The sequence below is a fragment of the Lygodium microphyllum genome, chromosome 19, assembly GCF_053477565.2.
Source record: "Lygodium microphyllum isolate KBCC chromosome 19, Lygodium_microphyllum_v1.1.10, whole genome shotgun sequence".
Lineage (NCBI taxonomy): Eukaryota > Viridiplantae > Streptophyta > Polypodiopsida > Schizaeales > Lygodiaceae > Lygodium > Lygodium microphyllum.
Window position 1 is genome coordinate 81,490,300 of NC_141153.1, and position 24,986 is coordinate 81,515,285.

At 41.8% G+C, this 24,986-nt stretch overlaps 1 pseudogene; it reads left to right on the forward strand.

The window, feature by feature from the left end:
• LOC148020087 (uncharacterized) overlaps window positions 1-24,986 on the forward strand; it is a 72,234-nt pseudogene that overhangs the window by 31,409 nt on the left and 15,839 nt on the right.

Consider the following 24,986-nt stretch of genomic DNA (forward strand, 5'->3'; position numbering starts at 1 on the left):
CATAACATGTTGTCTAATCAACCTATGGGTCCAGGATAACAACTGTAGATTGATCTCAGCTACTTTTTGTATCACCCATATCAACCATCGCCTACCATATATTGCATGCTCTGATAACATTCCCCACAAGCGACCGGGTCCTGTCTCATTATTGATAACAATATCCAAACTAGGACCACAGTTGAAGAAAAGGTCTTCTTCATAAGCAAGATTTACCAGTGAATCCGCAAACTAGTTCCAGTAACGTGGAATCAGCTGAAAAGACACTCTCTCAAAATCCTCAAGTAGGGTCATGGTAGTTTGATGATACATACAAAGGATGGGATTCTGCACTGTGTATATCCCATCTAGCTGATTCAAGATCAACTGGGAATCCCCTTTTACTAACAACCGCTGAATACCACCTTGTTTGGCAATATGCAATCCCATAATCAAGGCTTTATACTCCGCCATATTGTTAGTGAATCCTACCCGAAGATAAGCAACTAACTTCATCGTAACTCTACGTCGGGGATCTCGGATTACTACCCCAACACTCCCCTTTTTATTAGGGCCCCTGGATGCTCTGTCAAAATATAATGTGTACGTCCACAATGGGTTTACACAGCCTGCCATCACGAACTCCTCTAGTCGTAATTATGATAGTCAAAATTTAGAATGTTTAGAGGATGAACTGACGGCTCCATCCCACCTTCTTCATTAAACTCAGCAGGGATACTTGTCAACATCCATAAACAGTGATGGCAGAAGACTTTGATCTCCCACACAAAGGTTCTGTCTTCTTGCTCAATCACTTTATATCCTTTGCTCCACCAGATAAGTTTCCCCTGATGGTATCTCTACTCCAGATATGGGTGCTCCAAATAAGAAATTAACCGTCCCATCAACCAGCTTTAAGCTTTTTTGCAGGTCTCCAATCAGCCCCAGCATGGACCTGCAATGCATTTTGCCATGTTAGCATGCTCAGAAATAATAAGGTTTAATTTTATTAAGACTAACCTTATTTTTAAATTCTACTCCCTGCAGTTCAGCTAGTAGAGCCGTAGACCTATTTTTCCCTATCCTGACAATCTTGTAGGGGCCATCCCATCTAGGTTCCAGCTTCCCTGGAAACAGCTCCCTATGCGCATCATAATATAGAACTAATTGCTCTTTTTTAAAGGTATACTTCTTTGCTTTAAGGTCATGCAACTGCTTCATCCGATGTTTAGCTACCTCTTGGTATAATAAGCTCTACAATTTCAGCTCATCCAAGTGGGCTATGGTCGTGAAACGTTCAAAGAGTGAATCCTCATCTCCCAAAGAGTGGTTAATTGCAAACCGTATGGTTGGAAACTCGATTTCGAGGGGTAACACACACTCTTTTCCATAAACTAATTTAAATGGAGTATGGTCGATAGCTCGCTTGAACGTTGTATTATACGCCCATACTGCCACATACAACTTCCTGTCCGAGTCTCATTTCTTCTCCGATACTATTTTAGACAAGATACCCACAAGCTGCTTATTAGTACTTTCGACTTGCCCATTTGCTTGCGGATTATAAGGGGTCCTTTTATTATGCTTGATTTGCCTCAGTCAAGCTTTTGATCACTTTATTCAAAAAGTGGATTCCATGGTCCGACACTAGTTCCTTTGGTGGACCGAAGTGACAGATAATCTGCTCTAAAAGGAAACTTGCAGTCTCTTTTGCATTGTCCTGCCTTGTTGCCTGCGTTTCTGACCATTTTGTAAAATAATCAGTTGCTACTATAATGTACCTCTTCTGAGTAGTAGATGACAGGGTGATAGGACTCACAAAGTCAATGCCCCACTTCTCAAATGGAAGGATAGCCATGATAGGCGTAAGTGGGAGTTTCCTATTCTCTCTCTGCTGTCACGTCTTTGACATGTATCACATCTCTTAACATACTCAAAGGAATCTTGGAAGATGGACAGCTACCAATATCTAGCTCTTAAAGCTTTCTGTATCGTCAACCATCTAGCAAAGTGCCCTCCACATGCAAAGTCATGACACTCTTCCAGGATGAAAGAAACCTCATCAGGCATCACACATCGGCAATAGATATCATCAACACCCTGCCGATATAGTATTCCTGCGATCAAGGAGAACTTCAAAGCTTGTTGTCTGATTTTCCTCTTTTCTGATTTTGATAAACCAGCTCCAGTCTCTCGTGTTGATAGATAATGCGTGATAGCAGCATACCAAGATGGGATAGAAGTTGTATCAATCTTAAACATTTCTTCAATATCACTTCCTTCATCCAAAGTCTCTTTCGGCTCCTTGAAATCCACAAGGCATTCCACAATACCCTTCAACGTTGGTGGCTTACTCTCAATCTCATAATCAAACTCCTACAAAGTGATTAATCACTTTGCCAAAGGATCAAGCGGTTGTAGCTTGTTTATAAGAAATCTAAGCCCTTCTGCCTTCGTATAGAATACTACCTTCTCATAGAGGATATAGTGCCTGAATTTTTTAGTTGCAAAGACCATCGCAAGGCACAAATTTTCCATGTAGGTGTAGTTAATTTCTGAAATGCCCAACTTTCGACTAGCAAAAGCTATCGGATGATACCACTTTTTCTCCCAAATTTGGGTTAAACAGCAGTTGATACTATGAATGGTGGCTGCTGAAAATATGTGAAATACCTCGCCCCTTTTGGATGCTTTTAAAACTAGTGCTTTCACTAGCTCCTGTTTCACATACTCAAAAGCTACCTTACAAGGGTCGCTCCATACAAATAGACAGCTAAAGGATAATAAGTTTGTTAATGGCAACGTCCTTTCTGCCAAGGCATTTATAAACCTCTGATAGTACCCTATCGATGAAAGAAAGTTGTGTACCTCTTTCGGAGTGCGTGGTAGACTCATAGCTACTATAACCTTGATCTTTTCATGGTAAGTTGCGATTCCTACTGAACTGACCACATGGCCCAGCAATAGCCCATAAGGCACTCCAAAGACACACTTCCGTGGGTTAAGAGTGATACAAAATTGTTTGCAGAGCTCAAAACACTTTCTTAAGATAATCAACATCCTTTCCCTTATAGTGGCTGCCCCCAAGCCATCAATAAATACTTTCAACTCATTTGGGGAGATGTCACCAAAGGTCTTGTCTGCTGTTCGTCGCCATGATCTAGGTGCATTGCACAATCCAAAGGCCATCACATGGTATGCAAAAGTACCAAAGACAGTAATTAAAGTTGTTTTCAACTTGTCCTCTTCTGCAATTGCCATCTGGTTATAACCCGCAAAGCAATCCATTAAAAAATATATTTCCTTGCCCGCTAATTGATCCAAAATCTGGTCAATAATAAATGGCAATGGGTAGTAATCCTTAACCGTCTGCTTATTCAGCTCTCTAAAATCTACACATAGTCGGATCTGGTTGTTTTTCTTCTTCCTGATAACAACTGGTGAACACCATTCTGTATGATGTACATGGAAGATTAAACTAGCTTTTCATAACTTTTGTAACTCCTCAAACAGACCGTCCCTCAATTCAAAAGGCATATGCCTTACTTTCTGATGCATAGGACGACTATCTGCTTTTACAGGAATAGTATGAACAGCCAGACTGGGAGGAATGCCTCTCAGCTCGTCCTAACTCCAAGCAAAGATATCGCGGAATTCTTCAATCAAGGACACGTAGTCCTCCCTTTCTGCTGAACTGAGCATGGAACCTAATTTGATTGGCCGCGAATCATTCAGCATGCCAAGGTCTAACTCAATCATGTCCGCGTCTCTTATCCTATCATGCGGCTCTATCGGCTGATTTAGAGTTATCTAATAAATATGCTCTGTAGTGGACTCCTCTCTAGATTTGTCACTGGATGATGTCTCACTACCAGATGGATCATCTACTGTTTCTAATTCAGTAGAGGATAAAGGAGCTCTCTCACTCTGAGGAGACTCATGGTAAGCATCGACTATTACTCGATTAGCACCTCTATCTAGAACCACTCGATCGGCGAGTATATCGACTTGATAGTCTGTTCGTAAGATCCAAGGCCTGCCTAGCAAAACTCAATAGCTAGGACGTCTTGCAAATCTTATCACCCTAAATTCCAAGAAGCATTCTACATTTGCAACTGTAACATGAACTTTAGTAACGCAACCTTTAGGTTGTCTTAGACTATCATCAGCCATTCTAAGAAGGGTGGAGCTATCTTTTTGAATACTTGGACCCAACCTCTCCATCAACTCTAAACTCATGATATTGACGGAGGACCCAATGTCTACAATAGCATGCTCTACTAATATTCCATCCACGTATACTGGAACCCTAGGGAAATTCTTTTCAGCATGATCAAACCAATCCTCCCCTACTCGTGCTATGCCCAAAGGTTCTACAATATACCCAATACACAGGATCTTCTTGAATTCCTTGCGTACTCGTGGAGATAATTTAATCAACTGTAAGAGGTTTACATTTGGTTTGACTTTGCAAAGAGAACTTGCTATATCAAAATCATGATAGGTAGCCAAAGCTCTCTTTTCTCTCCAAACCATTCTCTCTTTTGGTCTCGGGACCAGCTTTGGTGCTTCTTTTTTAGCTCTTGCCTTCTTTCTTGGCACTTCCTCATCCTTCTTAGGATCGACTTTTTTGTCAACAAGCCTTAGAAGTCCCCCTTCCATGTCAGGATTCAGGACTTGCGTCCCCTTATCCCCTTGCTTAGGGTTTCCCTCAACCGGTTTTGCATTATCTTTGTCAACCTCTTTAGCCTTTTGGCCTCTTGTCACGGCTTGTAGGTTAGAGGTTTCAACATCATTGACCCATACAGCCTCAATAAGGCTGACTCCATTGCCTTGTGGCAACTCTTCTATAGTGGTCTTTCCCCTTTGCAATATTTGTCTTGGTCCATCATTTTGTTGGAGGTTATTACCTTGCGCTCTATGATTAACTGGATATGGTTGTTTACTCCCTTGTTGGAGGAAACTAATCTTACTCCAACAGCTAGCAGCTAAGTGGCCCGACTTCCCACAAATATCACATTTAACATTTGGACAGTTTCTAGGGAAATGTTGTCCGCCATACCATTTACAACTGAATCTTGAGGGTCCACTCTCTTCAGGGCGTCGACTCCCTATCAGACTCTACTGCTTCTTGAAAAAATTGACATCAACAGCTATTTGCCGATATTGTTCAGAGATCATGTGAGTGTAGTGCTTCATCATATCCTTAGCTTCGCCAAGGACATTAGATGCCTCGACTCATAGCCTTGATCGTCTATCCGTTGTTCCATTGGCCTAACAATTTGATTGGGCATTGGTTGTTGACTCATATGAACAACATTAGGGTTCGAAGCTTGGCCTCCAACATTTGGTGGAGCCAACCGACTAGCCATAGGCATAGTCACACTGGGAGGGGCTGGCAATAAAGATACATTTTGAACCATTCTTCCTCTCCCATTTGGGTTAGTCATAGGCATCCCTTGACTTCCATTCATCAATGGTAAATTGCCTCCAGATACTAAACCCGCATTAAGATTTATTCGAGAGGAGTAGGTCGTTTGTAATCGTGATTCTACTCCTTCTGCCCGCGTAATGGTGGTGTCTATATTAGCCAAAGCCACACTGCTCAATTGTACCTGAATATTGAAATCCAATCCATGCAAGAAGTATTGCAATTGGTCAGCCGGTGGAATATGAATGTAAGTTTGTAACTTACGAAACACTTTCTTAAGCTTCTTGGCATATGCTTTCACATTCTCATAGGGGTCTTGGCGTGTTACATCCAACACACGCAACCAGTATTGGCCACCTCTTTCAGGGGCATATTCTCCTCAGAAAGCTGCATAAAATTGGTCAATTGTGGTTATGGTTCTAGTCTCTATGCTATGATACCATACTGCAGCCCTTCCACTACAACAAAAAGGCCTCATAGACGTACTTTTAAACACGATTTTTGAATATAGAGAAAATCTTATGGGCGCGTCTATCCACCCGTCTATTTGTGCGTCTACTATTTTGCGTCTATAATCGCATGTATGAACGAATTTGCACGCAAAAAGAGACGCGTAATAGATGCACATATACACACGCGAATACATGCGCATAATAAAACAAAATTACTATTTATTTAATTCATTTTACGCATCTATTAGCACGTCTATTTGGCAGTTAGACGGGCATATAGACGCGCTTTTACAAGCACTGGTAGACGCGAACGGAAAACAAAAAATCTCATTTTTAAAAAAAGATATTTATTTTTTTTTTAAATTTGAATTATGGAGTGTGTAAGCGCGTGTACTCTGCACTATAGACGCGCGTATAAACACAGATTTTTTGAAATTTAAACGCGCGGATAGACGTGCATAATAGAACTGGAAAAAAAAAACTAGAGAGCAAAGCAACCACATGCTCTTTGGTTTTTTTTTCCCCCTTCCATACATCAGATTGTGCATTTGGGAAAAAGACAATGTATCTTACGAGTACGAGAATTGAAAATAAAAGTCCATGTATTCATTATAGATCAAAAGCATTTACATGGGAAGTTTAAGTGCTTGCGACCTAAAGCATGGCCGCAAGTAGTAGGCTCAAAGATGGATCATACATATACAAGAAAACAAGGCCTCATGAGGAGGTATGGTGCTTCTCTATGAATATGAAGAAGAAACATCTTCGCTAGTACCACCATGGCTACTAGCGTCGCTATCCCCCTCCTCGCTATGCTCCACATCTGGGTTTGCCTACACACACAAAAGATCAAGGTTGCTTACATAGACATGGTGGAGAAAAAGTTATAATTAGCTATACTTGGGTAAGAAAAACATACCTCCTCTGGCTATCAAATCCTCATGGCCCGGTTGTATTGGTCCTCAGTGAGGATGAGACCCTCCTCATAGAAGTGAAGCCATGTGGCTGTGCGGTTATGGCCTCGATAGTAACCTACCTCTCTAGGAGTAGGTATCCTACCAACGATAGTAGTCTGCAAAACAATTATGATATATACAAAAAATTATGAGTCACAATACATTAGAACAAATTATATAAAGAATTGAAAGAAATATAAATTTTAAAAAACTAGAAATCAAAATATACTTACAAACTCTACCTCCCACGACTCTCTGCCGCCCAATCCATAATGTGACTATCCTATGGTTTCCATTTGGATCCGTCGCGCCTTTGTGTGCTGGCGACTCTTCACTTTCTCTGTTGCTTTCTTCTTGGCTTTCTTCCACTCTATGGGGTGGCACATAGGTGGTTGGCTATAGGCTCCACGTCCCTCCTCCTACCTCCGCATTGAGTCCTTGGCGCGTGTCATGAGGTGGGATCTTTTGTTGTGAAGCATATCCCTCACTTTTATGCGTCCCCAATCATCCGAGAATCGCTGACCCTCAGGATTTGGGTACCTCCTATGGACTGCCCTCAACACCTCCTGCCACAAGCCGCTTTTCTGATTTTTCAAGGCAACGAAACAATCTTTATACATTGCATGCACGACGCTTCTCATGTACGCCATTACATCCCTTCTTTCATCATCATGGAAGATGCCACCAGCATCTGTAACTCTATAGTACTGGCATACAACCTCCTCTACGTGATCTACTGGTGAGGGTGATCACTCGCCACCTCCTAGGCAACCCCCACACAAGCCTCGTCCTCCCCCTTGACTCTCCCTCCTCCCTCTCTATCGACTACCCTCTGCCTCACTGGATGTACATGCTTCTGCAGATGCACGTGCTTCTGCAGATGCTTGTGCTTCAGTCGATGCACGTACAGGTGCTGCGCGTGGAGTACCTGTATATGGAATACCTGCATGTGGAGTACCTACATGTGGAGTTTGGGAAGTAGTACCAGGCAAAGACGTCAGAGGCGTTCCAGACATGACATTGAACACCTCGTCCGCTATGGGAGAGCGGCCAAGATATCTGGTCATCTCTCCCATGAAGTCTTCCCTACTAGGAAAACCTCCAAAAAATGCATCGATCCCCCTGCCAAACGAGGCCAATGTATCATTCATGCGATCCAAATCCGGGTCATTGCTAGATGAACCAGGATACAACATCTGCAAAAAAAACACAGGAAAAAGACAAATTTGTTTGCATACAAAAAATCATATATTACCTACATTTTCAAATAGCTTTCTTTAGACATTGAGCATAAAACCTAAGTGCTAATGCTTCTCATAAACAAGAAAACTGATAAACACAAACATGGGATTGGTCACATTCATCATTGCAAAAATATATTATTTTTTATCAGAGCTGGGAGAGCTGGCGCGTGTATAACCACGTCTAAATTGCAGGTTAGACATGCCCTCAGACGCGCCCCAAAGTCTGTCCAATGCGTCTATATTCTCATCTAAGATGCAGCACAGACGCGCTGTCAAACGCAAATTCCAGGTCAATTTGCGCGCGAGTGTATCCTCGCGTGTAGATTGACCTACACATACGCCAGCACACGCGCTCTAAGACGCGCCCTCAGACGCAATGAGAGGAAACATTTTTTCGCATCTATACCTGCGTCTACACTAAAATGTAGACATGCTATCAGATGCGCTCAGTCGGCTGATTTTAGCCCAACGACCGCCATTGATAATTTACAAAATGCAATATATAATGGAATCAAAAATCCTAAATACACAGACAGAGAAGAGAGAGAAAGAAAGAAACACAGAGAGAGAGAGAGAGAGAGAGAGAGAGAGAGAGAGAGAGAGAGACTCACCTTGGGTGTTTGGTGTGGCGGGTGGTGCCGCTTCTTCCTTCTCCTTCTTCCTCTCCTTGGTAAGTTACCCTCCCTTGATGCTTGCTTGCTTGCTTGCTACTTCTTCTTGTTCTCCTCTCTCTTGTTCTCTCTTTCTTCCTCTCCTTGGCTTTCCTTTTTCCCTTCTTGTGTATTTGAAATGAAAGAAGAGGTGAGTCATGAGGAGGTGAGGCATGAAGAGACTGCATGTCGGCTAAACGCAAGCTTCAGAACCACAAAAAATGCAGGAAAGGAAAGGCGCAGTTTGAAAAGAAATGATTTAAGTATGGTTTGAATTTTGACGTGTGCGTCTATTTTTGTGTGTATATGTGTGTCCATTGTTTAGATAGACGCGAGTATAGACGCAAACATAGACGCGAAAATAGACGCTAATATAGACGCGTACGTAAACGCAAATATAGACACGCATTTAGGCTTTATTATTAAATTTTTTTAAAAAGATAAGTTTTGATAGTGAAATCTTATCATAAGTTTTAATATATTCATGATGATTTTTGTATATTTAAAATTGATATCTTATGTAAACATATGAATGACAAATATTTTGATGTTGTCATGAATTAGATTTAATCATGTCCTCGTCATCACCTAGTGCGGTGCATGCTGATGAGTCAATGAGCACATCCTCAAGTGAGGATGAAACATTGTGTCTTCATAATCAAGATGCATGGCTACGACGAAAAATTAAATGCATGTGTGATCGTTGTCCAGGGTGTATTTTTCGAGCACGTCGAATTGCAATGTCACACCTCAGCTTGTATGGAGAATGGAACCGAGAAAAATCACTGGTATTCATTGTTTTTTTTACCACTAAGATTGCTAGTCTATGATACGGGAATTATATATCAACGTACATGAAACTCCCTTTTGTGGTTGAGCAGGATGCGGTGCCATATCCTCAGATGCTCCCTCTTGAGCGTCGAGAGGCTGCAAAACGTCGACGCAAGGAGGCAAAGTCTTCAAGAAGAGTAGAGACTCACGACCATGATAGTAGCCCTCATGAAATGCCCCATCAAGTCGTAGAGGATGAGATTTTGGACAACATGGTACACCATCTATTTTCGCAACCGGTTCAAGGAGAAGGTCACTCTACGAAGCCAGATGATCCACTATATGTAGCATCATCTACTCCGTTGTATGAAGGTTGTACGTACTCCATTCTTCGTGTGTCCCTCGAGATACTTAACTTGCAAACAATTTATGGATGCGTTATTGAAGTAGGTATCAATTTAGTAATGCTAGTTTGGATGCGTTATTGAAGTAGGTATCAATTCAGTTTGGCTTATGAATCATAATACTAATTGTTCTATTTTGAAATCAGACAGAAATATATGTTGGTGGTTTTTTAACTCACTTTTAAAAATATATGTAGGTTATTATCACAAATGCTTCCAAAAGGAAACAAATTGCCAACTAAGAGAGAGCAAGAAAGACATTACTTGACATCTCTAGGAGGCCTGGATTATGTCAAGATCCATGCATGTGTCAATGATTGTGTCTTATTTTGTGGGATTCATGAGTTCGCACGAGAGTATCCTGTTTGTGGCGAATCAAGATACGAAGTGGAGATGAAGTCAATGGATGTGTCTCGTAAGGTTTTGTGACATTTTCCGATTGTTCCACGTATAAAACTTATGTTCAAGTGTAAGTCTATTGGAAAGCTCATGTCATGGCATGCTAGTCATCGTTCAAGTGATGGAAAATGGAGGATCCCTGCAGACACACCGGCATGGCAACATATAGATAATTTGTGGCCCGTTTTCAAAGAAGAGCCAAGAAATTTGAGATTTGGTTTAGGTATGGATGGAATCAATCCATTTGGCATCAAAAGCACATCATACAGTGTATGGCCAATGGTATTGGTGAACTATAATATTCCTCCATCCATGGCAATTAAAAAGGGACATGTAATATTGTTCCTTCTGAACTATAATATTCCTCCATCCATGGCAATTAAAAAGGGACATGTAATATTAAAAAGCATAAGGTAAAAAACATGGACATTTACTTAGAGCCATTGATTGAAGAGTTAGAAATATTATGGGAAGGTATTGAGGTGCAAGATACAAGTGCATCTGCATCTTCTAGAGATTTCACATTGAATGCCATGTTGTTGTGGACCATGCATGACTTTCCAGGATACGGAGAGTGTTCAGATACATGTATATAGCTCTATATTTGAAATTCAAGACTTGAATCAATTGCATTTTATTAATTCACTTGTTTTTTCACGTTTAACCACGTCAGGATATCATGCATGTCCTATTTGCTGTCCCTCTCTAGTTTCCTCTAGGCCGGCACGTTTAAAGAAGGTTATCTGCGACAATCATCATCGATTCCTTCCTATTGACCATCCCAAATATGTTCTCCCTACTAATGGAATGACTCCACAATCTCTAACCATTCGAGATTGGAAGGAGAGATGGATTAATACCGATAGCCACCCTCCACTCGGCATGAGTCGGTAAGAAGTGCATTCTCGATTGACTTTAAAGTATTTAGCATGATGAATTGTTTACATAATATATTGTTTGTTTATTAGGTTCTCTATATTTTTTCGTCTTCCATATTGGACTGAACTCAAGATCAATCACCTATGGACCCCATGCACATATTCAAAAATGTTGTATTTACATTATGGGATCACTTTATAGGGGCTCGTGATTCAGTTAATGTAAGGGAGGATTTACATAACATTGGTTCCATGAGACGAGCCTGGCCATGCATTGGACCCAGAGGAGAGATTGAGCTACCCCACACACCTTGGATGTTGTCAAAGAACGAGGAAAAAATAGTGAAGGAACAAATATATAGCTTTCGAACACCCACAGGATGTATGAGATGTCTCAAGAGAGCTTTCATAAAGAAAAAGAAAAGAGGTGTGGAGCAACTATTTGGTTTGAAGTCCCACGATTGGCACAAAATGATTCAAGTAAGGGTATCTCTAACCATGAATATAGTAATTAGTGGAGTAACTATGTGTAAACTTTGGGGTATGATGACTTTTTCCTCAACTAATAATTTGATCTATGAATATTGTTTACATTCACTTCGTACTTCCTACTAGCATATCCCATTGTGTATCCAAATATGTACGTGATATCATTTACAAGATGGGAGAGCTTGTGAGGTGTGTATACATTGTATTTTTTCATTATATATCTTTGAATTTCTACACCAAAATAAACAATTCTCAAATATATCTTGACAGATACGTGAGCTCAAAGGAAATTGATCCAAACACATTGCAAGATGCTCGAGTATTATCTGTTGAGGTGGTTTGTTTGGTGAAGGAAAATTTTCCTCGATCCATTTTGACTAGTCAATTACATTTACTCGTACATTTGATTGATGAGATCGCACTTTGTGGGGCAGTTTATGTAAGGTGGATGTTTTTTCTTGAGTGCTTCATGAAAACCTTGAAAGATTTTGTGAGGCAAAAAGCACGGCCTGAGGGAAGCATGGCTAAGGGTTGGTTATTGCAATCATCTCTTGTTTATATCTATGAATATCTTGCTAAACTGGATCCCTCTCAACCACAACTATGGAAAGATGATAAAGACTTGAGGATGACCTCTATAATACCTCAAGGAAAAGGAATGAGTAAAGTGCTAACAAAAGAAGAACTTCGTAAGTTAAATAGTTTTTTTGTACTCAATAGTGATATAACGAGCAAATGGGTGACACTATATAATGAAGCAAGGGCAAGAAGAAAAAGCGAAAGACAAGCATTTTACACCAGATATGGACGTAATGTCTCATTTTCAAATCATCTAAATGCGCTCCCACATCATATTGATATAGATTGGTTACATGAGAAAATGGAGAGAATGGAAAAAGAGGAGGAATTAATATATCTCAAGAAGAGTGGGAATACGCACACTACAAGGGAATGGGGCAATAGCGACGCCGATTAGCGACGGCGGATATCGGCGTCGCTATATGCGTCGCAATAGGCATCGCTATATGCGTCGCTATTTGCGTCGCAAATACGACGCAAATAGCGACGCATATAGCGACGCCAATTGTGACGCCGCAGGGAAAAAAAGCGCGGCCGAAACCAGAGCGCCGTTTTCATTTTGTTTTCTTCGCCTTTTGAGAGCGAGAGCGAGGGAGAGAGCCAAGGCTTTGTGAGAGAAGAGGAGGAAGAGACTTGCCGCCGCCGTCGCCGCCGCCACCCTCGTTGTTCGCGAAGGAGAGGAGGAGCCCTCGTTGCAAAGAGAAGCCACCCACGCTCGCCATATCTAATTGGTGAGTCTCCCTCTCTCTTTCTTTTACTTGTTGAAGGTTTAAATCGTTCTCTTTTGTTTGTTTAGGAGAGGAAATGAAAGAGAAGGAGAGGGAGAGGAAGAGAGAGGGAGAGAAAGAGAGGGAGAGGGAGAGAAAGAGAGGGAGAGTGCATTCTCTCTCTCTCTCTCCCTTTTGCTTGTTTAATGTTTAAATTACTTTCTTCTTTGCTTGTTTAGGAGAGGAAACGAGAGAGTAAGAGAAAAAGAGAGGGAGAGGGAGAGGGAGAGGGAAAGAAAGAGAAAGAGAAATAGAGGGAGAGGGAGAGGGAGGGGGAGGAAATAGGAGAGGGAGAGAAAGAGAAAGAGAGGGAGAAGGAGGGAGAGTGCATTCTCTCTCTCCCTCCCTCTCCCTTTTGCTTGTTTAATGTTTGAATCACTTTATTTTTTGCTTGTTTAGGAGAGGAAATGAGAGAGAAAGAGAGTGAGAGGGAGAGGAAGGGGAAGGAAATGAGAGAGGGATAGAAAGAGAAAGAGAGGGAGAGTGCATTGTATCTCTCCCTCTCCCTTTTGCTTGGAGGATGTTTAAATCACTTTATTTTTTGCTTGTTTAGGAAATGAGAGAGAAAGAGAGATAGAGAGGGAGAGGGAGAAAAAGAGAAAGAGAGGGAGAGGGAGAGGAAGAGGGAGGGGGAGGGGGAGGGGAAGGAAATGAGAGAGGGAGAGAAAGAGGGAGGGGGAGGGAGAGGGAGCGAGGGAGAGGGAGAGGGAGAAAGAGGGAGGGAGAGGGAGAGGGAGGGGGAGGGAGGAAATGAGAGAGGGAGAGAAAGAGAACGAGAGGGAGAGGGAGAGGGTGAGAGAAAGAGAGGAAGAGAGGGAGAGGGAGAGAAAGAGAGGGAGAGGGAAGGGAAGGAAATTTAAGATAATATACGTATTGATAATGGTATGCAATGTGCTTTGCATATGGCCACGTACTTCATCAAAATGAACCCAAAATTATTGTTATAGAAGAAGAAACCCTTAAATTGAGTATAGGATAATTTCTCTCAGGTCTTATGACTATGAGTAGAATTGATTGAAATAAATTTTATTACTATAGTTATAAAATTTCATAGATGGCGCGCATTAATTTTAAAATGGATTACTTATACTCAAAGCCGAGATATAACAAAAAATTATCTACCGGGACAAACAAATCGTTGAGCATGATACAAGGCCGAGATATAACTCGGAAAATCTCTCGACTACTATATACAATGCAAGGTTTTTGGTCAACTTGCAACTTGACGTACATCTCCATAAAGCTATCCATTTAAGCCTTGTTTGCTGTAATGTAGATAAGATGGCAAACGAAGAAGGTCCTATTGTTCAAGACCGCGAGTCGTATCTTAATCAGCGTGTCCCATGTCCTTGCTCTCAATGCAAGTTGGCAATTAGACGAAAACGCCGATTGTCTATAGAACACGTACGACGATTTGGCGAGTTTCAATCTGAGATCATTGATCAGGCGATTGCAGACTTTCAGCAAATGGTAATTTGAAGTTAGCATTTTTCATGCATTGTACTCTCAAGCTAATTGAAAACCATACACAATAATATTGGGTCTTGTTGGTAAATTTTGTATCCAGGGGGGTGATGTCTCGACCCAAGGGGGAGTGCACCCTTTGCGGCCAATTAGAAGAGTTCATGGACGTGCGATGGATGGATTGCAGGAGCCAATCGACCATTCGCAAGGCCCATCTATACCGTCAATGCCAGAGGAGACAGACAACCTTCCCGACTTGCCTACAATCTTGGAGCCTGAGATGGAGGCAATGATCGATGCATTGATTCCCATGGATGTTGAGACATCTGACCCACTTAGAGAGGAAGCATCCATACCATTATATGATGGGTGCCGAGTATCTCGGTTGAAGACATTGCTTGCACTCTTAAGTGTGCAAGCAAAATACGGTTGGAGCGATACGAGTGTGACTAAGTTATTCAGGTATCTTGCACACAGACTTCATTGTTTTTTTTTTTAAACAGTATTATTGCAAACATGGATGGATTTTTCAAGGTGTTTTATGATTTTTTCAGGTTATTGAAACACCATGCCTGAGTCTCGTGATGATGCGCGACATGTTTTACGGAAGCTTGGCATGGACTACAATAACATCCATGCATGTATCAACGACTGCATATTGTTTCGAGATGAATACGAGACTATGGAGACATGCCCAAAGTGTGGTGCTCATAGGTATCGACAGGACTTGCAAGGGCAGACCATTCCTCAAAAAGTCCTCAGACACTTTCCGCTCATCCCCCGCATAAACCACATGTTTTGCACGTCTGCCATGGCAAGCTTGACAACGTGGCATGTGCAGAATAGGTCCACGGATGGAGTGCAACGAATATCAGCAGATTCGTGCGCATGGAGCCACATTGACTCTACCTTCCCAGGCTTTGCGCGAGAGCCAAGGAATCTTCGGCTCGGTCTCGCCATGGATGGTGTGAACCCATTCGGTCTGCGCTCGACTTCTTACAGTGTGTGGCCTATAGTGCTTGTCAACTACAACATTCCTCCATGGCTTTCTACAAAGAAAGGACATCTCATCCTTAGCTTGCTCGTCCCGGGCCAGTACAAAGTAAAAAATATGGACGTGTATCTTCGTCCATTAGTCGATGAGCTTAAGATTTTGTGGGAGGAGGGGGTCACGGTGCAAGATATGAGCAGGCGCAATGGTCGGCGGTCAGCCAACATTCGAGCCATTCTCATGTGGACGATGCATGACTTTCCGGGATTGGGAGAGTGCTCACGTGAGCAGACCTTTGTTCTCGCCGGTAATATCTATATTTTATTTCATTCAATCAAGTATTCACTAGGTCGTGGATCGCCTTGCAGGTCTCGTTACCTCAGGTTATCATGCATGTCCATTGTGTGGGCCACAGTTAGACTCCCGAAGGTCACGAACCATGAAGAAGATGGTATATCAAGGACACGCCGCTTTCTTGCCGGAGGATCATGAACTCAGGGAAGGTTTTCTTGGACGACCTCCAGCACGTATGAACGCTGCAAGCTGGTACGAGCTGAAAATGGTAAACCCGGATTCACATCCAAATGGAATGCGGCGGTTCTCAGTTTTCTACGAGTTGCCATATTGGACCCACTTACAGGTCAACCACTTGTTGGATCCCATGCATATTTTCAAAAATGTGGGCAGCTTGCTATGGGACCACATCACAGGAAAGAGAGACACTATAGGGTCACGAATGGATTTAAAGGAGGTAGGTAAGATGGAGGCGCTTTGGCCGCAGTCGAGTGCTGAAGGGGGAGTGCAGCTTCCTCGCGCTCCCTGGGTTTTGTCTACCAAAGAAGAGCGCATTGTGAAGCAAGTAATCAAGTCTATCCGCACTCCGACGGGTATGATGCGTTCTCTCAGGTCCGCATTTTCTAAAGATGACCAGATTTTTGGGCTAAAATCCCATGATTGGCATAAGATATGTCAGGTTTGTGAACAGAATGGATTTTAATTAGCGTGGACATTTTGAAATTTGAAAAGTGACCATTATTCTTAATGCTTTCTCATTTGTGGCAGTTTGTCCTACCGATCGCGATCGCGGGATGCCTAACTCCAGAAATTCGCGGGGCCATTTACAAGCTGTCGACTTTGGTGCAATGGATCTCACAGAAAGAGATTAAGACGTCCTCTATTGAATCCGCAAGGCGGGGAGCAGTTGAGACGGTCTGTCTCTTTGAGAAATACCTGCCCACTAGCATGCTCACGATACAAGTTCACCTTCTTATGCATCTTGTGGATGAAGTGGAGATTGCTGGACCTGTCCATACGCGATGGATGTTCTTCCTGGAGCGCTTCATGAAAACCCTGAAAGGCTTTGTGCGACAACGAGCTCGTCCGGAAGGTAGCATGGCGAAAGGTTGGTTGGTGTCAGAGGCGTTAGTGCATATCTCACAATGGCTACCAACGGTGGAACCAGACAATGAAATGCTATGGACGCTCAAGGACGATGACAGGCTGACTGGAGATGTGGTGGTTGGAAATGGGGTAGAAAAAAGAATGGATGCCTCAATGGAAGAGAAGGTGAATCGCTTTTGTATGTTGCACCATGCCTCCATGGAGACGTGGCTCGCCAAGTACCAGATTGCAAGGCAAGATCGAGAGGAAGCACGAGCTGAATTCCGACGCAGTACACGTCACTGACCGATTCGATATCCCGAAGGCATGGAGGAGATGCCGCGGTTTATATCAACACGATGGTTGCATGGAGCCTTGACCGCAACATCCAGCGAAGGGACAGAGGTCTCAATGGAGGAGTGGGAGTTCTCGAGGGGATGTAGTCCAAAGGTAATGAGGGGTTTAGAATGTGTCGTATCTAAATTTGCTTGCTACATCTAATTTGAGTGTTTCAATGTGCAGTACAAAATATATAGTGCAGCGTGGTCGCGCGGACGGCATTTTCGGGTGGAGCGTATTGACAAAATGCGCTCCACAATGGACTGTGGTGACATGGCAAGGTTTGAGCAAGAGAGCCGGCGACGAGCAACGGATCCAAACACGGTTGTGGATGAGATGGAGTATTTTGGGAATTTGCAAAGTATTATTACGGTGGATTACCGTAGCTTCTCCATGATAATATTCGACGTGCAGTGGTTCAAAGTGGTACTTGGAGGAGCTGGCGCAACAGTTTGACGAGGTCCATCTGGATTTCTCAAAATAGATTCCGAAAAAAAATGGATGGATGTGCGCGACACCTTTGTGTTGCCGGCCCATTGTGAACAGGTGCAACTAGGCATTTGCTTGCTAATTGTAATACGACATGGTTTATGTCACAATGGTTTGAAGACGGTTTGTAAGTGTTTGTGAACAGGTAATCTTCTATCCAAATCCCCGACAACCTCGATGGTGGTATGTTATACCTTCAACTCCTCGAGGTGCGAGAGTATACGATCAAAGCGATGTTTCAGGCATAGATGAAGAAAATATGCAAATAGAGGGATCGAAATCACAAGGGGTGGAGGCCACCGCAAGCTTGGAGCCTGCATCGGCTAACAATGATGGAAATACAGAAGTCGTAGAATTTTTTGAGAACGAGACAGACTCGTTGTTTTGTGGTGACATGTCTATCGACCTTCCAGTGTATGCAGAGTTGTGTCAGGAGATTAACATGGGACCATAGAATACTTCATTCTTGGAGAATTGTATTACTCAATTCGTTGTTTAGATCTTCCATAAAGGTAGATAAGATATGCATTTTAAGAGGGATTTTTCAAAAATGATTTTATTAATGTGCTTTGTATAGTTTAAATTGATTATTCTAACATTATTTTTTATATGTGCAGGTATCGACATTTTCAGGATGAGTCAAGGGATGAGCGATGAGGAGTTTCAGGAGATGATGGCACGTATGTCTCCAGATCAGCTCGCGAGATTCAGAGAGATAGCAGATCAGGAGCTGTCTCGTTCTTCGTCAGGGCGCTCTGCTAGATCAGCTTCGGCACGATCAGATGCTTCAACTTCGAGTAGACGATCTCAACGCTCGCGACTTGGGCCAGAGGGAGAGACTGTGACTACAGGAGGATCAGGGGGGTGCTGCTGTGGAGACACAGACGTGGTGTCTCCGTCTCGTCATTCAGCTGGAGCTTGGTCACCTCCAGGATTTGTCACACCTGTGGGGACGTCCACTCCAGTTACTCCGGCTTTTGCGCAGCCGTCGGCAGATGTCACGCCTTTTGGTGGCACTCCTTTTGGTGGCACCCCCTCTGGTGGCACTCCTTTTGGTGGCGCACCCTCTGGTGGCACCCCTTTGTGTGGCACTCCGGGAGAGGGTACCCCCGTCGGTACACCGAATGTTCAGGGGTCTCCTGGATATGCCCAGGAGCGTGGACGGAGATGGGAGAAGGCCCATACAAGGCACACTCCTAGGGAATATGGATACCTAGTGGATGGCAGGTCAGGAGCCATCATCATGAATGTTGAGGGGAGGAGGGTGATGGCTCGCATGAGGGAGTTGTGCCAACAAGTTTTTCGGCACAACGTCCTGGATCATTGGAGGAACATACCGGAGGGGAGCAAGGAGTAAATAGTAGCATCCTTGCACGAGGAGTTCTCGGTGCCAGCCGCAGTGGATAGATTCTCTACGGGCTGGATGATGGATTGCATGCGTGCATACATGTCACATAGATGATCCGACGCACGCAAGGCAATCAAGAGTGGGGCTCCAAAGCCCAAGTGGTTAGATGCTGACGACTGGCACCGACTGAGGGAGGAGGCTACAAATTCGCCAGGACGTTGGAGTCAGCAGCGGGAGGCGGCGAGGGCACGAATCGAGGCTCGATCGGTACATCATCTTGGGAGTGGCGGCCACAGGACATATTTGGAGGACTTTGTAAGATTCTCTTTTGTTTTGCTTATTTGTTTTTTTGAGATATTCTTTGTACTGACAATCATGTTTCTAACAGTTAGCATTTTGTTTTCTTTGCAGCACTCCATTACAAATCGCGATCCGCAAGGCCTTGAGACTCGATATGCGGAGAGGCATGGTCTCAGATCATTGATCGACCGATTGTATAGACACAGCGGCCCAGTAAGTCACTCATCTTTCTTGTCCGTAGTTACCATGAGATATTTGAATGCATTATTGTATGGTGGATTGATATGTTGTTTCTTTTTCTGCAGAATCCGTTTGATGCTCCTTTACAGCGGGAAGAGCTTTCGGGGGACGACGATTTGTAGCTCGCCCTTGGATCCTTAGAGCTCACATACCTTTAGTTTTTAGTCGCCCGATCTATGTAGACATTTTCTATGTATTAGTGATATTGTTTTATGATTGTACCAATCGCATTTTATGCGATATCATGTATTTATTTCATCCATCAGTTTTATGATTTCAGTATACATTCTTTTTGTTTGCAAACGCTTTGTATGAAGCAGTGCAGAAACTATTTTGTATGGCTCTCATACAGCACACAGTGCTATATGTGGCAGGGCAGCTTGCTGCCCTGCCACAAATTTTTTTTTTCTCTGTTACCGTCGCTATTTGCGTCGCAAATTTACTGCACGCGTCGCTATTGTCGTCGCTATCAGCATCACAAACTCTCTGTAACCGTCGCTATATGCGTCGCAAATGTACAGCGACGCATATAGCGACGGTTATAGCGACGATTCTATGGCGTCGTCAATAACGACGCTTTTTGCGACGACGGGGGCAAATTTTGTTGTTTGTATTTTCGTCGCTTTAAACGTCGCTATAAGGTCTATATCTTGTAGTGGCATGAGGTTACTTATCAAAGGTGAGACATACTATCAATTAATTTGTTTCTATAAGTTATATTTTATATAAAAAATTGACATGTTTGATCTTAATCTTTTACTACTAGTGCACATTATTCAATGCTATTTGGTGTGAGGGTAAACATCTTCGAACTCAACATATAGATGAAAACATAAATACCCAAGATTGTGGTGTCCTTGCTCACTTCGAGGATGCCAATGGTACCATGGAAGGTTATTGTGGCTTGATCCAAGATATTCTGAAGCTTGACTTCAGACGATTCTTTATATATGTACTGGATGTGAAGTGATTTAAAGAAGTGGTAACAAATGGTGAGCATTGCACAATCAGACGTCATCCAAGTGGTTTTGTAATCATTGACTCTACAAAAATTCACCAAAACAAGAATGACACATTAGTACTACCTTAACAATGCAAGCAGGTATATATGCAAAAGCTAATTTTTTTATATGTATACATGTCATATATATACACAATATAACAAGTATTTAAGTTTTTTGCTTTTGTTTTTCAAATACAGGTTGTGTATTTGATGCCAGGATGCATATTTCACGGTGGATTCCGTGAGGTTTTACGGTGGATTCCGTAAACTTTGTTGACCGGGGCTCATACACAAAGTGGATTCTTTGTGCGAGAAGTTGATGGGGACGCCTATCTTTTTCGGGCATTTCATTAATTTAGTGTGTACATGGGTGATTCCATAGCAGGTGATTCCGCAAAATACATATTAAATTAATAAACCTTTATGAGTTTTGAGTGCGCACTCGTAATAAATTAAGGTTAGGATTAATTTCTAGCCAGTTGATTTATTTATGTAGCTGAAGACTGCTAGGTATTCACTTTTGTCGATTTAATTGTATTATTTTACTAACAATTGTGAATGCTTCAGTTGATGTATAGAGATAGCAGTAGTGGCGGAGGAAAGCATTGGAGGATAGCGTGTATTTGAGTTATTACTTATATTTTGATGGGCGCATAACTTAGGCATGGCGCCTATATTTTGTCGCAGCTATTTATTGAGGCGTTGGATATTTATTTATTATTTTGTATGCACATGGGCGCACGATTATGATATTTGTATTTGGACATTGTATGGGGTATGCCTGATTCTTTGGGCGCCGCCCATTAGCTTTATTTCTATTTTGTGCTAAAGCAAACTCAAAACCCAAAAGCGTGCTATTTTGTAATTTGGGCTATTATTTGAGCTTGAAGATGATTAATACATAAAATACATGCTTTGTGGAACGCTCACACAGGGCATGGGGGGAGATTGCACCCAATTGGTCTCTTGTTCATATCGTGCATGCTTTTTACCTTGAGTTTTGTGCAAAAAGTAGAGTTCTTTTGTTCTTGGGGACCTTCCGACATTCACTACGCAAGCATACATCATCCGATCTGCGCACCAGTGGTATCAGAGCGAAGCTGAGATCGAGAGCTTCCAATCGTTACCCATCTTGTGCGAAGGCGGAGCTCCTGGAACGATCAAGCTCTACGATCAATCTCATCACGAACGGTCGATACGGGTGGATTCTTGGCGGTCAAGAACCTCTGTTTCCAACCTCTGATCGCAAAGGACGGGCCTGCAACAGCGAAGGACCACTCCTACATCCTCTTCTACAAGTCGTGGATACACAGAGATAAGTTTCCAAATTCCATAAGCTTAAAAGCTTAAGTAAGCTTAATAAGCTTAATAAGCTTAGTATAAGCTTAAAGAAGCTTATAATTTCAAAACATTGATCAACGGCGATAGGGCGAAATATTTTTGAAAATTTCGCATGAAAAAAACGGGCCCCCCCTCACGATTCAACGTTTTTTTTCAGACTACTAAGCTTAAGGCTTAGTCACTTAAGTCCTCAATCACATAAATCTTTACAAACTCTGCAAGTACAGCAAGTCTCATAAGTTCTGCCACTACTGAAGTTAGTCAAGTAATCTGAAGTCAAAACTAACTTGTGTTCAAAACTCCTATAAGCACCATTCTTGTGCAGAAGCTCCGAACTGCAAAGTTGTTCTCTGGAAGGTACTGTTCACATATGCAGACTTGTTGAACCAGTTTCAGTGCACACAGAAGGTAAAACACAGATTTTTCAAAGATTATAAATTCCACAATAGCCAAAAACGAAGATTGTGAAAGCCACACACAAAAATATATAAGCCTTGTATACCCAATCTTGAGCTACGCTCATCCCGTAATTGGATTTTGAGAGTGTGAGGTCTTTTGAAGTTTTGTAGGATGACGGAACCACATATGGATGATTTAATAGCTGAAGGCGATCTTCCTGAACCTACGATGGAGTAAAAGCTGGATTTAATTATGATGTAGTTGAATGAAGAACGATAAGCTCGGCAAGCATTGCAAGTTCAATTGGCTAATTTACAAAGATCGACTAACAGGAACCACAATCTTAAGATCTTATCTGACGTACCATCGATGCGACTCTCGAAGCTCAATGCATCTGCAAAGAAACAAAGATAAGTAAAAGAAATTTCAAATTTCGTACTTTCAATGGCACTTGAGATGGAAAAATTGTTCTTGCATTCATCAGTCAGTTTGATGATTACTTTCATGAGGAAACATACACAGAAAAAGATAAAATCAAGTGTGTCACTAATCATTTAGTGGATAGAGCATCTCTTTGGTGGACCGTGGTTCGTAAGAGCATAGATTGTCCCACTACCTGATGAGAGTTTCAAGAAGAAGTTTATGCAAAATTTCCTTCCTTCACAATTTCATGAAAAAGCCATAAAGCAATGGGACCTTCTTCAGCAAAGAGATCGTGAGCCTATTCCTCAGTACACCGAACGCTTTTGGAATGCATTACTCCAGTTACGCATGCTTGAAGACGTACCTGAAGTGACACACAAGCGCAAGTATATGTCTGGATTACTTGGGCATTACTACGCTGAAGTCAGTATGTTCAAGCCTGCAACTCTTGAAGACGCAATTTCTTTAGCTCATGACACTGAAGACAAGCTTCGAGGAAGAGACAAGCGTCCACAGCAATTTCAAGCCAATGGTAACTATGGATCTAAGCAATTCAATTCAAATTTTAGAAGATCTAATCAAGGTCGATTTCCTTCATCATCTTTCTGTAAGACTTGGGAAAAACCACCTGCTTTACCATCCAATACCAATCAAAACCCCAAGCCAATTTCACTGCCAAATCCTAATATTCCTAGACTTCTTGCCATTGCAAACAATGTATCTAAAGCCAAACCTATAGTGTGTTACAAATGCCACCAACCTGGACATCTAGTAGCCAATTGCCAATCGAAGAAGCCACATGTCCATATCAAGTATCTTGGAGCAATGGAAGGTGACGAACATGAAGAAATGCCTGATTTCACGGAAGATGAAGACGACATTACTACTCCTTCAGATACTTTACTAGGTATGCCAACTCCACATTCTTTATTGATATTGAAATGTTTAGTGCATGAAAAAGAAAAGATTATTTTGCATGATGATGGTAGTACTCATGATTTTATTTTTGCAAAGCTAGTGAAAGAATTGAAATTACAAACTGTTCCTACGCATTATCGCATTAAAGCAGCATTCTTAGTCACAAGGTATAATGGAATACAAGAGGTGCATGATTTAGAAATTCAAATTGGTGAATACACTGAAAGAAGGAATTTTCTAGTTGTACCATTACAGTCCAGTGATATTATTTTAGGTATGCCTTGGCGTCATCAGCATAACCCTGATATAGATTATTCCACACATTCAATTAATATTCATTTTCAAGGAAAACATATTACATTGTATGGTATGCATGCATCTAATGCTTTTCCACTGCTTTCTCATACTCAAGCTAAACGTGCATTACGCAAAAGTAGTAAATATTATCTAATCTGGGTGAATGAGCTACAAGTTAAACAAAAATATATGCACCCTAGGCATAAAGAATTTCTTGCACAATTTAAAGATTGTTTTACAGAAGATCTACCACCTGGTTTACCTCTTTCACGTCCTGAAGACCACAAAATAGATTTAATTCCTGGTACACAACCACCTTGTAAAGCACCATATAGGCATAACCAGATAGAGCAAAAAGAAATTCAAAATCAAGTTGAGGAATTACTAAATAGAGGATTGATTAGACCTAGTAATTCTCCATTTGGTGCACCTGTTTTGTTGGTAAAGAAGAATAATAATACTTATCGTATGTGCATTGATTATTGTGCTTTAAATAAGATCACCGTAAAGAATAGATATCCAATTCCTAGAGTCGATGACCTTATGGATAAACTGCAAGGTTCTGCCATATTTAGTAAAATAGATCTTAAATCTGGTTATCATTAGGTGAGATTAGATAAGTTTGATATATTCAAGACTGCATTTAGAACACAATTTGGTCATTATGAATTTTTAGTGATGCCTTTTGGATTGACTAATACACCTGCTACATTTAGTAGAATGATGAACCGTATATTTTTGAAATATCAGCATTGTGTTATTGTATTCTTTGATGATATGTTGGTGTTTAGTCAAAATGAGAAAGATCATTATGAACATCTGTCCTTGGTTTTCAAGTTGTTGAAAGATAATCAATTGTATGCTAATCCGGAAAAGAGTGAGTTCTTTCAAACAGAAATTGAATATTTAGGTCATATCGTATCATCACATGGTATTAAGGTTGACCCTAAGAAAATAGAAGCAATATTGAACTGGCCTATACCTAAAAATGTGCATGAGTTACGATCTTTTTTAGGTCTTGCTAGTTTTTACACGAAATTTGTGCGAAATTTTTC